Genomic DNA, 16989 nt, shown 5'->3' with positions numbered 1-16989 from the left:
TTAAGTCCCCGGACCCAGGACAGCCTCCCCTGGTGCTGAGCCAGAGAGAGTGTGGCAGAGAAAGGAGGTCTTGATCCCTGAGCCGCCAGCACGCCTGAGCTGCCAGCGCACCTGAGAATGCATGGGGTACGGCACCCGAGAGGGGCTAGAAGCCTGACCAGACAGCATTCCTGAAACGCGCACAACCCACAACCTCCCCTGGGAGAGGTGCACACAGGTACTAGCCTGGTTCTCTGGCATCCTGAAAAACAAGGCATTCTGGGCCTGGGCCAGTGGGGAAATCTCAGTGTGCGATCACTGCTTGGAACTTCTCTGGCAGTCTGGAGCTGCCCAGACAGCTGCCACTGCCCTGGTATTGGGTACAAGGAGGAGATCCTGCATCTCCAGGGACCATGACACAGAACCTACTCTGCCAGCATCTCTGCAGAGCATTCTGAGGCTTCTCTCTGAGAGGGAGGTCTGGGTGCAGTTTGCTCTCCTCTAAACCTCCAAAAACCAGCAAAAGCTGTCAAGACAAGAGAAAACAGATGAAAGAACATAAAAGCCTCCAGAGAACAAAAGCCTGAAAAAAACGGTTTCCTCAGAGCCCACCCCCTTGAGGGGATGGGAGGACCTAACTCAGGGAACATCATTGTTTGAAAACCCACGTGGAAGGCCCGTACCCCAGAAAACCAACCAGGAAGGAAGAAAAGAAAAAAAAAGACGACAAGAGAACAACCACCACTAATTCATAAATACAACTTTTATTTTTTAGCTCTTTACTACTATCCTGGTTCTTTTTTATTTTAATACATATACATAATTTTTAATGTATTTACCATCAGAGTGAGATGTCCAGTACATCAAATTCCTTAATAACCTTATAACCTGAACATTTTGTTATATACACCTGTGTTTTTCTTTTGCTTTTCTATTTTTTTAATTTTAACTTAGTTTAGTCTAGTTTATTCTTTTTTAATATTTATTTTCTAATATACATATAGAGTTAAACTTCGAGGTAATCCCCTTTCCACAATCAATCCTACCCCTATAGGCAAACCAATTTTTAATCCCCCTTTATCTTAGGAAGGTTGAGAAACTTAACAAAAACATCAAGATACATCCAGGAAGAATCAAAATAACCTTCCTCTCCCACACTGAGAATTTATAACCACTCTCCCAACTTTTCCTTCTGCCAGTATTTCTGTGTATTTGTGTTTGTCCTGATAGTATATAAATCTTATATTTGGGGTTCTTTCTGATGAGGATCTTCCTTTTTTTTTTTTTTTTTTTGCTTATATATATATTTTGTCTCTGGTCATATACTTTTATCACTATTTTTGTTTGTCTGTTCTTGTTTGTATACTTCATAAAATGTACCTTGCAGCCCATTTGGGCTGAGCCTTCTCTTTTATCTTCACTTTTTTCATGTCTCTCTCTCTCTCTCTCTTTTTCTTTTTTCTTTTCTTTTCTTTTTCTTGTATATTTATTCTCTATTTCTTTTTCTTTTCTTTTTTCTCTCATTTGGGTGGGGAATCCTGATTGCACAGAAGCGTTCCAGGGTGCACCTTGACTGCACCAAAATTGATACATCCAGCAGCATTTGTTCAGTCATCTCTCGCCAAAATGACTAGGAAGTGGAATGCCCAGAATAAAAATACAGAGGATGGACCTTCTGCAACAGAGCTAATGGCTATCGACATAGACAATATGTTGGAAAAGGAATTCAGGCTAACAATTATCTAGGCAATACCTAGGTTGGAGAAAGCCATGGATGACCAAACAGAACTGATTAGGGCAGAACTGAAATCCACCAGGGATGATGTTCACAATGTTAGGGCAGAACTGAAAGCCACCAGGGATGATGCTCAAAATGCTCTCAATGAATTCCAATCTAATCTAAATTCTCTAAAAGCTAGGGTAACTGAGACAGAAGATAGAATTAGTGATCTGGAGGACAAACAGATAGAGAGAAAGGATCAGGAGGAAGCCTGGAACAAACAGGTCAGAAGCCACGAAAACAGAATCAGGAAAATAAACGATGCCATGAAATGTTCCAACATCAGAATTCTTGGAATCCTTGAAGGGGGGGGAAAAGAAAGAAGTCTAGAAGATACAGTGGAACAAGTTGTCTATGAAAATTTTCCCAAACTCACAAATGGAAACAACGTTCATGTACTAGAGGCAGAGTGGTTTCCCCGCAAGATTTTAGATTCTCAAAAGTTCTCATGAAACCTGATAGTTAGAATGAAGAATTATGCTTCTAGAAAGACCCTCTTAAAAGCAGCTAGGACAAAGAGACTACTTACATACAGAGGAAAGCCCATTAGTATAATGTCAGACCTTACAAGCCAGGAAGGGCTGGCAAAATATATTCAGAGTATTAAATGAGAAGAACATGCAGTCAAGAATACCATATCCAGCAAAAATGACATTCAAAATAGATGGAGAGATAAAGAGTTTCCAAGACCAGCAAGGTTTAAAAGACTATGCAACCACCAAGCCGACACTGCAGGAAATATTAAGGGGGGTCATATAAAAGAGAAAAAATCCTAAGAATATAATTGAACAGAAATATAGAAACAATATACAGATAGAAAGACTTCAAAGGTAACACGATGTGAATCACGACCTATCTCTCAATAATCACTCTCAATGTGAAAAGCCTAAACACGCCAATAAAACGACACAGGGTTGCAGATAATATAATGTTTATTGCAGCAATGGCTATGGTCGCCAAACTGTGGAAAGAACCAAGATGCCCTTCAACGGTTGAATGGATAAGGAAGATGTGGTCCACATACACAATGGAGTATTATGCCTCCATCAGAAAGGGTGAATACCCAACTTTTGTAGCAACATGGACGGGAATGGAAGAAATTATGTTGAGCGAAATAAGTCAAGCAGAGAGAGTCAAGTATCATATGATCTCACTTATTTGTGGAGCATAACAAATAACATGGAGGACATGGGTGATGGAGAGGAGAGGGGACTGAGGGAAACTGGAAGGGGAGATGAACCATGAGAGACTATGGACTCTGAAAAACAACTAGAGTGTTTTGAAGGGGCGGGGGGAGGGAGGTTGAGGAACCAGGTGGTGGGTAATAGGGAGGGCACGTACTGAATGGAGCACTGGGTGTGATGCCAAAACAATGAACACTGTTATGCTGTAAATAAACAAATAAAAAAATAAACAAAAAAAAGAAATAAGAGGAATGAATGAAACACTGGACCAGACGGACCTCATAGACATATACAGAACATTGCACCCTAAAACAACAGAATACTAATTCTTCTCAAGTGCACATGGAACCTTCTCCAGAATAGACCACATTCTCGGTCACAAAGCAGGACTCAACTGATACCAAAAGACTGACATTATCCCTGCCTATTCTCAGATCACAATGCTTTGAAACTGGACCTCAGTCACAAGGAAACTTTCAGAAGGGACTGAAATACCTGGAAGCTAAAGACTACCTTGCTTAAGAATGCTTGGATTGACCAGGAGATCAAAGAAGAACTTCAACAATTCATGGAAACCAATTATAATGAAGACACTTTGGCCCAAACTTATGGGATAGAGCAAAGGCGGTTCTAAGGGGGAAATACATAGCCATCGAAGGCACCCTCAAAAAAATGGAAAAATCCAGAATACACCAGATGTCTCTACACCTTAAAGAACTGGAGAATCAACAACAAATCAAACCAACTCCACATGCCAGAAGGGAAATAATCAAGATTAGAGCAAAGATCAAAGAGGTAGACACCATAGATACAGTAGAACATATCAATGAAACTTGAAGTTGTTTTTTTTTAAAGAATCAATAAGATCTATAAACCATTGGCCACACTAATCCAAAAGAAAAGAGAGAAAGCCCAAATTAATAAAATTATGAATAAAAGGGAGAAATCACAACGAACATCATGGAAATAGAAACAATCATCAGAAATTATTACCAACAGTTATATACCAATAAGCTAAGCAACCTAGATGAAATGGATGCATTCCTGGAAAACTATAAACTACCAAAATTGAACCAGGAAGAAATGGACAACCTGAATAGACTGGTATCTAGTAATGAGATTGAAGCAGTGATCAAAAACCTCCCAAAAGATGAAGAGCCCAGGACCTGAAGGATTCCCTGGGGAATTCGACCAAACTTTCAAAGAAGAAAGAACACCAATTCTCCTGAAGCTGTTCCAAAAAATTGAAGCAGAAGGAAAACTTCCAGACTCTTCTTATGAAGCCAGCATTACACTGATCCTGAAGCAAGACAAAGACCACACCAAAAATGAGAATTTCAGACCAATATCACTGACGAAGATGGATGCTAAGATTCTCAACAAGATCCTAGCAAACAGGTTCCAGCAGCACATTAAAAAGATTATCCACCATGACCAGTTGGGAATCATCCCTGGTTTGCACTGATGGTTCAACACTCGCAAATCAATGTGATAGAACAAATCAATAAGAGAAGAGAGAAAAACCACATGGTCCTCTCAATTGATGCAGAAAAACCATTTGACAAATCCAGCATTCGTTCCTGATAAAAACGCTTCAAAATATAGGGATAGAGGGAACATTCCCAAACTTCATAAAATATATCTATGAAAGACACACAGCAAATATCATCCTCAATGGGAAAAAGCTTGCAGCCTTCCCGTTGAGATCAGGAACATGACAAGGATGCCCACTCTCACCAATCTTGTTCAACATAGTAGTAGAAGCCCTAGAAATGGCTACCAGACAACAAAGAGAAATAAAAGGTATCCAAATTGGCAAGGAAGAAGTCAAACTCTCTCTCTTCACAAATGACATGATTCTTTATTTGGAAAGCCCAAAAGACTCCACCTCAAACTACTAGAACTCATACATCAAGTCTGTAACTTTGCAGGATACAAAGTCAATGTACAGAAATCAGTGGCTTTCTTATACACTAACAATGAAAATACATAAAGGGAAATTAGAGAATCGATTCCATTTACTCTAGCACCAAGAACCATAAGATACCTGGTAGTAAACCTAACCAAAGTGTTAAATGAACTTTACCCAAGGAACTACAGAACACTCATGAAAGAAATAGAAGAAGACACAAAAAGCTGGAAGACCATTCCATGCTCTTGGATCAGAAGAATAAACATTGTTAAAATGTCTATACTGCCTAGAGAAATCTATACTTTTAATGCCATTCTGATAAAAATTCCACCAGTATTTTTCAAAGAGCTGGAGCAAATAATCCTAATATTTGTACGGAATCAGAAGAGACCCCGAATCATTAAGGAAATGTTGAAAAACAAAAACAAAACTGGTGGAATCATGTTACCTGATTTCAAGCTTTACTACAAAGCTGTGATCACCAAGACAGCGTGGTACTGGCATAAAAACAGACACATAGTCCAGTGGACCATAGGGGAGAGCCCCGATATTGACCTTCAACTCTATGGTCAAATAATCTTCAACAAAACACGAAAAAATATACAATGGAAAAAAGACAGTCTCTTCAATAAATGGTGCTGGGAAAACTGGACAGTGATATGTAGAAGAATGAAACTCGACCATTCTCTTACACTGTACACAGAGATAATCTCGAAATGGATAAAAGACCTCAACGTGAGATAGGAATCCATCAGAATCCTAGAGAAGAACATAGGCAGTAAACTTTTCGATATCAGCCACTGCAACTTCTTTCAAGATATGTCTCTAAAGGCAAAGGAAACCAAAGCGAAAATGAACTTTTGGGACTTCATCAAGATCAAAAGCTTCTGCACAGCAAAGGAAACAGCCCACAAAACAAAAAGTCAACCCACGGAATGGGAGAAGATATTTGCAAATGACAGTACAGACAAAAGGTTGATATCCAGGAGCTATAAAGAACTTCTCAAACTCAACACACACAAAACAGATAATCCTATCAAAAAATGGGCAGAAGATATGAACAGACAGTTCTCCAATGAAGACATACAAGTGACTATCAGACACATGAAAAAATGCTCATCATCACTAGCCTTCAGGGAGATTCAAATTAAAACCACCTTGAAATATCACCTTCCACCATTTAGAATGGCCAAAATGAGCAAGACAGGAAACGTGTGTTGGAGAGATTGTGGAGAAACGGGAACCCTCTTACACTGTTGGTGTGAATGCAAGCTGGTGCAGCCACTTTGGAGAACAGTGTGGAGATTCCTCAAGACATTAAAAATAGAGCTTCCCTATGACCCTGCAATTGCACTGCTAGGTATTTACCCCAAAGATACAGCTGTAGTGAAAAGAAGGGCCATCTGTACCCCAATGTTTATAGCAGCAATGTTTATAGCACCCAACTGTGGAAAGAACCAAGTTGCCCTTCAACGGACGAATGGATAAGGAAGATATGGTCCATATACACGATGGAGTATTATGCTTCCATCAGAAAGGATGAATACCAAACTTTTGTAGCAACATGGACAGAACTGGAAGATATTATGCTGAGCGAAATAAGCCAAGCAGAGAGATTCAAGTATCATATGGTTTCACTTATTTGTGGAGCATAACAAAGAACATGGAGGACATGGGGAGATGGAGAGGAGAAGGGGGTTGTGGGAAATTGGAAGGGGGATGAACCATGAGAGACTATGGACTCTGAAAATCAGCCTGAGGGTTTTGAAGGGGCGGGGCTGGGAGGTTGGGGAACCCGGTAGAGGGTAATAGAGAGGGCACGTATTGCATGGAGCACTTGGTGTGGTGCAAAAGCAATGAGTGCTGTTATGCTGATAATAAATAAATTAATTTTTAAAAAAGAAGAAGACATAAGAATAGAAACAGACACATGGGAAAAAGTTCATCATCACGAGGCATCAGGGAGATTCAAATCAAAACCATATTGAGATACTACCTGACACCCGTTAGATTGGCAAAATATTTTCTTATTTTTTAAATTTCTTTTCAGTGTAACAGAATTAATTGTTTATGTACCACACCCAGTTTTCCATGCAATACATGCCCTCCATTATACCTACCAGCAGGCTCACCCAACCTCCCACGCCCTCCCCTTCCAAATCCTCATATTGTTTTGTGGAGTCCATAGTTTCTCAAGTTTCATCTACCCTTCCAATTTCCCCCAACTCTGTTCTCCTCTCCATCTCCCCATGTCCTCCTTTTTATTTCTCATGCTCCACAAATAAGTGAAACTGTATGATAATTGACTTATTTCACTCAGTAGAATCTCTTCCATTCCTGTCCATGTTTATATAAAAGTTGGGTATACATCCTTCCTGTTGGAGGCATAATGCTCCATTGTGTATATGGACCACATCTTCCTTATCCATTCCCCATTGAAGGGCATCTTGGTTTTTTCCACAGTTTGGCGACCGTGGCCATTTTTTTCTATGAACATTGGGGTACGGATGGCCCTTCTTTTCATGACATCTATATCTTTGGCGCCAATACTCAGTAGTGCAATTGCAGGGTCATAGGGAAGCTCTATATTAAATTTCTTAAGGAATCTCCACACTGTTTTCCAATGTTGCTGTAACAACTTGCATTCCCTCCAACAGTGTAAGAGGGTTCCCCTTTCCCCACATCCTCTCCAACACACTTTATTTACTGTCTTTTTAATTTTGGCTATTCTAACTTCTGTAAGGTGGTATCTCAATGTGGTTTTGATTTGAATGTAGCTGATGGCTAGTGATGATGAACATTTTTTTCATGTGTCTGTTATCCATTTATATGTCTTCATTTGAGAATTGTTTGTTTATGTCTTCTGCCCATTTCTTCACATGATTATGTTTTGTGTGTGTTGAGTTTGAGAATTTCTTTATAGCTATTGTATATCAGCCTTTTGTCTGTACTGTCATTTGCAAATATTTTCTCCCATTCCATGCATTGCCTCATTGTTTTGTTGACTTTTTCCTTTGTTGTGCAGAAGATTTGATCTTGATTAAGTCCCAGAAGTGCATTTTCGTTCTTTTTTTTCCCTGTGTCTTTGGAGACACTTTTTTTTTTATGTATTTATTTGACAGAGAGAGATCACAAGTAGGCAGAGAGGCAGGCAGAGAGAGTGAGAGAGGGAAGCAGGCTCCCTGCCGAGCAGAGAGCCCGATGTGGGACTCGATCCCAGGACCCTGAGATCATGACCTGAGCCGAAGGCAGTGGCTTAAACCACTGAGCCACCCAGGTGCCCCTGGAGACACGTTTTGAAAGAAGTTGCTGTGGCAGATGTCAAAGAGGTTACTGCCGATGTTCTCCTCTAGGATTCTGATGGATTCCTGCCTCACATTGAGGTCTTTTATCCATTTCGAGTTTATCTTTGTGTATGGTGTATGAGAATGGTCAAGTTTCATTCTTCTACATATAGCTGTCCAGTTTTCCCAGTACCATTTACTGAAGAGACTGTCTTTCTTCCACTGTATATTTTTTCATGTTTTGTTGAAGATTATTTGACCATAGAGTCAAGGGTCCATATCTGGGCTCTCTGTTCTCTTCCACAGGTCTATGTGTCTGTTTTTATATAGAATGGACAAAATTAACAAGACAGTAAACAACATGTGTTGGAGAGGATGTGGAGAAAGGGGAACCCTCTTACACTCTTGGTGGGAATGGAAGTTGGTACAGCGACTTTGGAAAACAGTGTGAAGTTTCCTTTGGAAATTCAAATTAGAGCTTCCCTATGACCCTGCAATTGCACTACTGGTATTTACCCCAAAGACACGGTTATAGTGAAAAGAAGAGCCACCTGTACCCCAATGTTCATAACAGCTATGACCACAGTTGCCAAACTGTGGAAAGATCCAAGATGCCCTTCAATGGACAAATGGGTAAAGAAGATGTGGTCCATTTATACAATGGAATATTATGCTTACGTCAGAAATGACGTATACCCATACTTTGTATCATCATGGGTGGGATTGGAAGAGATTATGCTGAGTGAAATAAGTCAAGTAGAGAGAGTCAATTGTCATTTGGTTTTGCTTATTTGTGGAGCATAAGAAATAACAAAGAGGACATGGGGGGATGGATAGGAGAAGGGAGTTAGGGTTAATTGGAGGTGGATATGCACCATGAGACTGTGGACTCTGAGGAACTAACTGAGAGTTTTGGAGGGGAGGGGGTTGGAAAGTTGAGTGAGCCTGGTGGTGTGTATTATGGAGGGCATGTATTGCATGGAGCACTGGGTGTGGTGCATAAACAATGAGTTCTGGAACACTGAAAGGAAATTAAAAAAATAAATGATAATTTAAAAAATTAGAAATAATAATTTTATGATACTAAATTTTTAATTTTACCTTCCTCAATGAAACTTTTTCTACATTTCTTCATTTATATCAATGAACTATAAAAATAACTTAGGAACCCTTAAATGATTAAACATATCATTCCTTAAATACTTAAGTTTTCATTGATTCTACAGAGGCTCTCGCATTTCAAGTAAGTTTATAAGCCAAAATTCTGCTAGCAAAGTAGTGCCATTGTTACTGTTCCTTATTCTCTATTCTCTTTGATGACAGTTGAACACAATAACAGTGTAATTGTATTTTTGTGCAGACACAGAATGCCCTTATTTTTTTATGAAAATCACACTGGGATTAATCATTTCAAAAGCCGGTTATAGCATGGTCAGTAAAATATAACAAGTGTTGAATAATTTGATTTGAATACATTTGTAGATTATTTAATTTAGAAAAACTATTGGTACCTATACAGTTCACTCAAAAAGGAGTAACTTACAAAGTTGAACATAACCAAACAATTCCACCCTCTGCATATTTATTCAAGAGAAATAAAAACAGATGTCCACAAAAAGATTTGTAAATAAAAGTTCATAAAATCTTCATTTACAATATCCCCAAATATGGGAACAACTAATATCCACTAGATATATTTATGGAATGGAATACTACACAGTGATGCAAAGGAACTAAATACTGATATGTATAACAAAACAGGTGAATTAACTTCTTTTCCTGAAGGATTCTCTAAGCATCCTATGATTTCCACTTTCAGAGAAAATGTTAAACTGGAATACAGTTTGGATATTTACATTATCTTGAGTGAAGGAAGTGAAACGTAAAAGTGAATATACTCTATGATTTCATTTGTGTGAAATTCTAAGACAGGCAAAGTTAATCTATGGTGACTGAAATCACATCAGTGTTGCCTAGGGCAGGAGTTAGGAGTGACTACAAAGAGACAACAGGAACTTTCTGGACTAATAATATTACTATATTTCCTAATTGATAGGACAGTTATACACATTAGCCTAACTCATCAAACGTCATATCTGGCATTTTATTGTAAGTAAATTATACTTCAATAAAGTGATTGTTAAGTAAAAAAAAAAAGGATTCTTGAAAATTTTAAGGAAGATTGTTTTTGAAAATTTTTTTTGAAAATTTTTAGGCAAAAATTGTTTTGGAAAACTATTTTTAAAAAATTTTAGGCAAGAATTGTTTTTGAAATTTTTAGGCAAGAATTATTTTAGTAGGAGGGGACACGATGGCAGGAAAGTAGGAGGAGGCGCCGTTTCAACCTGTACCCTAAAGTGAGAACAACCAAAGAACTCCGAACACCCATGAAATCAGCCTGAGAGCAGAATTATACACGTCTGGATTTCTCCAGGAGCAGAAGACGCCAGTGGACAGGTAAAGCAGAGTGGGAACCTCGGATTTATATTGGAAGATAAACAAAAAAGGGAGGGAGCCACAATAGGTGACAGATTGGAATGTAATACCCCAATACGAGAATGCCCTGTGACTGGGGGTCAGCATTAACTTGGATTCTGGTTGAAAGCACTCAAAAAGAGCAAAGGATCCTGGAGGGAAATTGTGGGAATCGGTGCAGTTGGGGACAGGGGCTTAAGTCCCTGGACTCTGGACAGCCTCACCTGGCGCTGAGCCAGAGAGAGTGAGGCGGACAAACCAGATCTTGGTCCCTGAGCTGCCAGCATTCCTGAAAACATGTGGGGTCCAGCTCTTGTGAGGGGCTGGGAGTCTCGCCAGATGGGAGAATGCCGGGCCCTGCCTGCAGATCTTGAGACACACATACCCCCAACCTCCCCTGAAAGAGGTGAGGGCAAGCACCAGCCTGGTGCTAGCTCTTAGACCTATGCCACACCGCACCATTAGAACCAGAGAAGTGCGTGATCCACACCCTCCCCTGAGAGAGTGCACACATCTGCCAGTGGGGAGCTCTTGGACCCAGAAAGACCAGGAATTCCCAGCCTGGGACAGCAGGAAAATCTCAGTGTGCAATCATTGCTTGGAACCTCTCTGGTGGTCTGGAGCTGCCCAGAGAGCCACCGCTGCCTTGGTTTTGGATACAAGTAGGAGATCCACGTCCCCAGGGACCTCAACTCAGAACCTGCTCTGAGGCTTCTCCATGAGAGGGAGGTCAGGGTGCAGTTTACTTTCCTCTAAGCCTCAAAAAACCATCAAAAGCCCTCAAGGCGAGAGAGAAACAAAAAACAACAAAGAACAAACAAATATAAAAACCTCCAGAGAACAAGTCTCAAAAACCAGTTTCCTCAAGCCCACCCCTTGAGGGGGGCAAGAGGACTTAACTCAGGGAACATCACTGACTGAAAACCCATGTGGCAGGCCCCTCCCCCAGAAAACCAACCAGGAAAAAAGAAAAAAAAAGACAAGAGAACAACCACCACTACTTCATAAATACAACTTTTATTTTTAACTCGTTACCATGAACCATGGTACTCGTTACATGAACCATTCTAGTTCATTTTTTCTTTTATATAGATAATTTTAACCTATTTACCATCACAGTGAGATGTCCAGTATATCAAATTCCATAATAACCTTCTAACCTGAACTTTTTGATACAGCACCCGTATTTTTCTTTTGCTTTTCTATTTTTTATTTTTTTTTAATTTTAGTTCAGTTTAATCTAGTTTATTCTTTTTTAATTTTTATTTTCTAATATTCATATAGAGTTAAACTTCAAGGTAATCCCCTTCCCCAATGAATGCTACCCCTATAGGTAAACTAGTTTTTAATCCCCCTTTATCTTAGGAGAGTTGAGTCCTTTAACAAAGATATCAAGATACATCCAGGAAGAATCAAAATAACCATCCCCGCCCACAATGAGAACTTATAACCACTCTCCCATCTTTTCCTTCTGCCAGTGTTTCTGTGTATTTGTGTTTGTCCTAATAATATATAAATCTTATACTTGGAGTTCCTTTTGATGAGGTTCTTCCCTTTCTTTCTTTTTTTTTGTTTTTGTTTTTATATATACATATATGTTTTTTCCTTTTGTCATATACTTTTTAAAAATTTATTTATTTATTTATTTATTTATTTATTTATTTATTATTTTCAGCGTAACAGTATTCATTGTTTTTGCACCACACTTTTATCAGTCTTTTTGTTTGTTTTTGTCTGTATACCTCATATATCTCACCTTGGGCCCCACTTGGACTGAGACATCTCTTTTATCTTCCTTTTCTTTCCTGTCTCTCCCTCTCTCTCTCTTTTCTTTTTCCTACTTTAATTTTTCTTTCTTTATATTTTCTTTTTTCTCTCATTTGGGAGGGGAATCCTGTTTTCTCAGAAGCGTTCTAGTGTGCACCTTGACAGCACCACGGTCAATACATCCAGTTACATCTGATCAGTCATCTCTCACCAAAATGACTAGGAGGAGGAATGCCCAACAGAAGAAAAATAAAGAGGATGGGCCTTCTGCAACAGATCTAATGGCTATCGACATAAACAATATGTTGGAAAGGGCATTTAGGCTAGCAATCATCCAGGCAAAAGCTAGGTTGGAAAAAGCCATGGATGACCAAACGGAATTGATTAGGGCAGAAATAAAAGCCACCAGGGATGATTTTCAAAATGTTAGGGCAGAACTGAAAACTACCAGGGATGATGTTCAAAATACTCCAAATGAGTTCCAATCTAATCTAAATTCTATAAAAGCTAGGGTACCTGAGACAGAATATAGAATTAGTGATCTGGAGGGCAAACAGATAGAGAGAAAGGATCAGGAAGGAGGCTGGAACAAACAGCTCAGAAGTCATGAAAACAGAATCAGGGAAATAAATGATGCCATGAAACGTTCCAACGTCAGAATTATTGGAACCTAAAGATACACCCAGATTGAAAGTGAAGGGATGGAGAAGCATCTTTCATGCCAACGGGCCTCAAAAGAAGGCTGGGGTAGCGATTCTCATATCAGATAAATTAGATTTTAAACTAAAGACTGTAGTCAGAGGTACAGAACGACACTACATAATTCTTAAAGGGACAATCCGCCAAGATGATCTAACAATTTTGAATATCTATGCCCCCAATATGGGAGCAGCCAATTACAAAATAAAACTGTTAATCAAATTAAAGAGTCATATTGATATGAATACACTAATAGCAGGAGATGTTAACATGCTTCTTGCAGTAATAGACAGATAATCCAAGCAGAAAACCAATAAAGAAACAAGAGAATTGAATGACACATTGGACCAGTTGGACCTCATAGATATATACAGAACATTCCACCCAAAAACAACAGAATACTCATTCTTCTCAAGTGCACATGGAACCTTCTCCAGAATAGACCACATACTCGGTCACAAAGCAGGACTCAACCGATACCAAAAGACTGGCATTATTCCTTGCATATTCTTCGATCACAATGCTTTGGAACTGGAACTCAATCACAAGGAAAGGTTCTGGAGGAATTCAAACACCTGGAAGCTAAGGCCACCTTGCTTAAGAATGCTTGAATCAACCAGGAGATCAAAGATGAACTTCAACAATTCATGGAAACCAATGAGAATGAAGACACTTCAGTCCAAAACCTATGGGATACGGCAAAGGCAGTTCTAAGGAGGGAATACATAGCCATCCAAGCATCCCTCCAAAAATGGAAAAATCCAGAATACACCAGATGTCTCTAAACCTTAAAGAACTGGAGAGTCAACAACAAATTAAACCAACTCCACACATAAGAAGGGAAATAACCAAGATTAGAGGAGAGATCAATGAGGTAGAAACCGGAGATACAGTAGAACGTATCAAAGAAACTAGAAGGTGGTTTTTTGAAAGAATCAATAAGATCAATAAAGCATTGGCCACACTAATCAAAAAGAAAATAGAGAAAGCCCAAATTAATAAAATTATGAATGAAAAGGGAGAGATCACAACTAACACCAAGCAAACAGGATCCAACAGCACATTAAAAAGATTATCCACCATGACCAGGTTGGAATCATCCCTGGGTTACAAGGATGGTTCAACATATGCAAATCAATCAATGTGAAAGAACATATCAATAAGAGAAGGGGGAAGAACCACATGGTCCTCTCAATAGATACAGTAAAAGCAGTTGACAAAATCCAGCATCCATTCCTGATTAAAATGCTTCAACGTATAAGGATAGAGGGAACATTCCTGAACTGCATAAAATCTATCTATGAAAGACCCACAGCAAATATCATCCTCAATGGGAAAAAGCTTGAAGACTTCCGTTGATATCAGGAACAGGGCAAGGATGCCCACTTTCATCACTCTTGTTCAACATAGTATTAGAAGTCCTAGCAACAACAATCAGACAACAAAGGGAAATTAAAGGTATCCAACATTTTATGAAGAAGTCAAACTCTCTCTCTTCACGGATGACATGATTCTTTATATGGAAAACCCCAAAGACTCCTCCCCAAACTACCAGAATTCATACAGCAATTCAATAACATGGCAGGATACAAAGTCAATGTACAGAAATCAGTGGCTTCCTTGTATACTAACAATGAAAATACAGAAAGGGAAATTAGAGAATCAATTTCATTTACTAGCACCAAGAACCATAAGAGACCTGGGAATAAACGTAACCAAAGAGGTAAAGGACCTGTACTCGACTAACTACAGAACACTCATGAAAGAAATTGAAGCAGACAAAGAAAAGATGGAAAAACGTTCCATGCTCTTGGATTGGAAGAATAAACATTGTTAAAACGTCTATACTGCCTAGAGAAATCTATACTTTTAATGCCATTTTGATCAAAATTCCACCAGTATTTTTCTTTTTTTTTCTTTTTTTTTTCCATTTTATTTATTTTTTCAGCGTAACAGTATTCATTCTTTTTGCACAACACCCAGTGCTCCATGCAAAACGTGCCCTCCCCATTACCCACCACCTGTTCCCCCAACCTCCCACCTCTGACCCTTCAAAACCCTCAGGTTGTTTTTCAGAGTCCATAGTCTCTTATGGTTCGCCTCCCCTCCCCAATGTCCATAGCCCGCTCCCCCTCTCCCAATCCCACCTCCCCCCAGCAACCCCCAGTTTGTTTTGTGAGATTAAGAGTCATTTATGGTTTGTCTCCCTCCCAATCCCATCTTGTTTCATTTATTCTTCTCCTATCCCCCTACCCCCCCATGTTGCTTCTCCATGGCCTCATATCAGGGAGATCATATGATAGTTGTCTTTCTCCGATTGACTTATTTCACTAAGCATGTTCTGCAAAGAAGACATCCAGATGGCCAACAGACACATGAAAAAGTGCTCCACGTCACTCGGCATCAGGGAAATACAAATCAAAACCACAATGAGATATCACCTCACACCAGTCAGAATGGCTAAAATTAACAAGTCAGGAAATGACAGATGCTGGAGAGGATGTGGAGAAAGGGGAACCCTCCTCCACTGTTGGTGGGAATGCAAGCTGGTCCAACCACTCTGGAAAACAGCATGGAGGTTCCTCAAAATGTTGAAAATAGAACTACCCTATGACCCAGCAATTGCACTACTGGGTATTTACCCTAAAGATACAAACATAGTGATCCGAAGGGGCACGTGTACCCGAATGTTTATAGCAGCAATGTCTACAATAGCCAGACTATGGAAAGAACCTAGATGTCCATCAACAGATGAATGGATCAAGAAGATGTGGTATATATACACAATGGAATACTATGCAGCCATCAAAAGAAATGAAATCTTGCCATTTGCGACGACGTGGATGGAACTAGAGCGTATCCACCAGTATTTTACAAAGAGCTGGAGCAAAATATCCTAAAATTTTTACGGAATCAGAAGAGACTCCAAATTGCTAAGGAAATGTCAAAAAACAAAAACAAAACTGGCAGCATCACGTTACCGATTTCAAGATTAACTACAAAGCTGTGATCACCAATACAGCATGGTACTCGCATAAAAACAGACACATAGACCAGTGGAACACAGTGGAGAGCCCAGATATGGACCCTCAACTCTATGGTCAAATAAACTTCGACAAAAGAGGAAAAAAAAATACAATGGAGGGTAGTCAAGATGGCGTGGAAGTAGGAGGAGGCACCATTTCAACCTGTACCCTAAAGTGAGCTGATTACCTACCAAAGAACTCCGACCACCCATGAAATCAGCCTGAGATCAGAATTATACACGTCTGGATCTCTACAGGAGCAGAAGACGCCAGTGGCAGGTAAAGCAGAATGGGAAGGTCCGACTGATATCGGAAGATAAACAAAAGGGGGAGGGAGCCACCAGAGGTGACCTATCGGAAAGTAACACCCCAACACGAGAGTGCTCTGCGTCTGGGGACCAGCATTAACTTGGAGTCTGGTTGAAAGCACTCAAAAAACAAAGAGCAAAGGATCACGGGGGGGTAATAGTGGGAACCTGGGCGGTTAGGGTCAGGGACCTAAGTCCCAGGACCCAGGACAGCCTCCCCTGGCGCGGAGCCAGAGAGAGTGCGGCAGAGAAATCAGGTCTCCATCCCTGAGCAGCCACTGCACCTGAACGCCAGCGCGCCTGAGAACGAGTGGGGTCTGGCTCCCGTGAGGGGCTGGGAGCCTGACCAGACGGCAATCCTGAAACGCGCGCGTCCCACACCCTCCCTTGGGAAAGGTGTTCATAGGCGCTAGCCTGGAGCTCTCCAGCCAGAAAAACCAGACATTCCCAGCCCGGGACAGCGGGAAAATCTCAGTGCGCGATCTCTGCTCCGAACCTCTCTGGCGGTCTGGAGCTGCCTAGACAGCCACCGCTGCCCTGGTTTGGGGTACAACAAGGAGCTCCTGCATCCCCAG

This window comes from Meles meles, chromosome 3 (genome assembly GCF_922984935.1).
Source record: "Meles meles chromosome 3, mMelMel3.1 paternal haplotype, whole genome shotgun sequence".
Taxonomy (NCBI): domain Eukaryota; kingdom Metazoa; phylum Chordata; class Mammalia; order Carnivora; family Mustelidae; genus Meles; species Meles meles.
Note: the sequence above shows the minus strand (reverse complement) of the source record.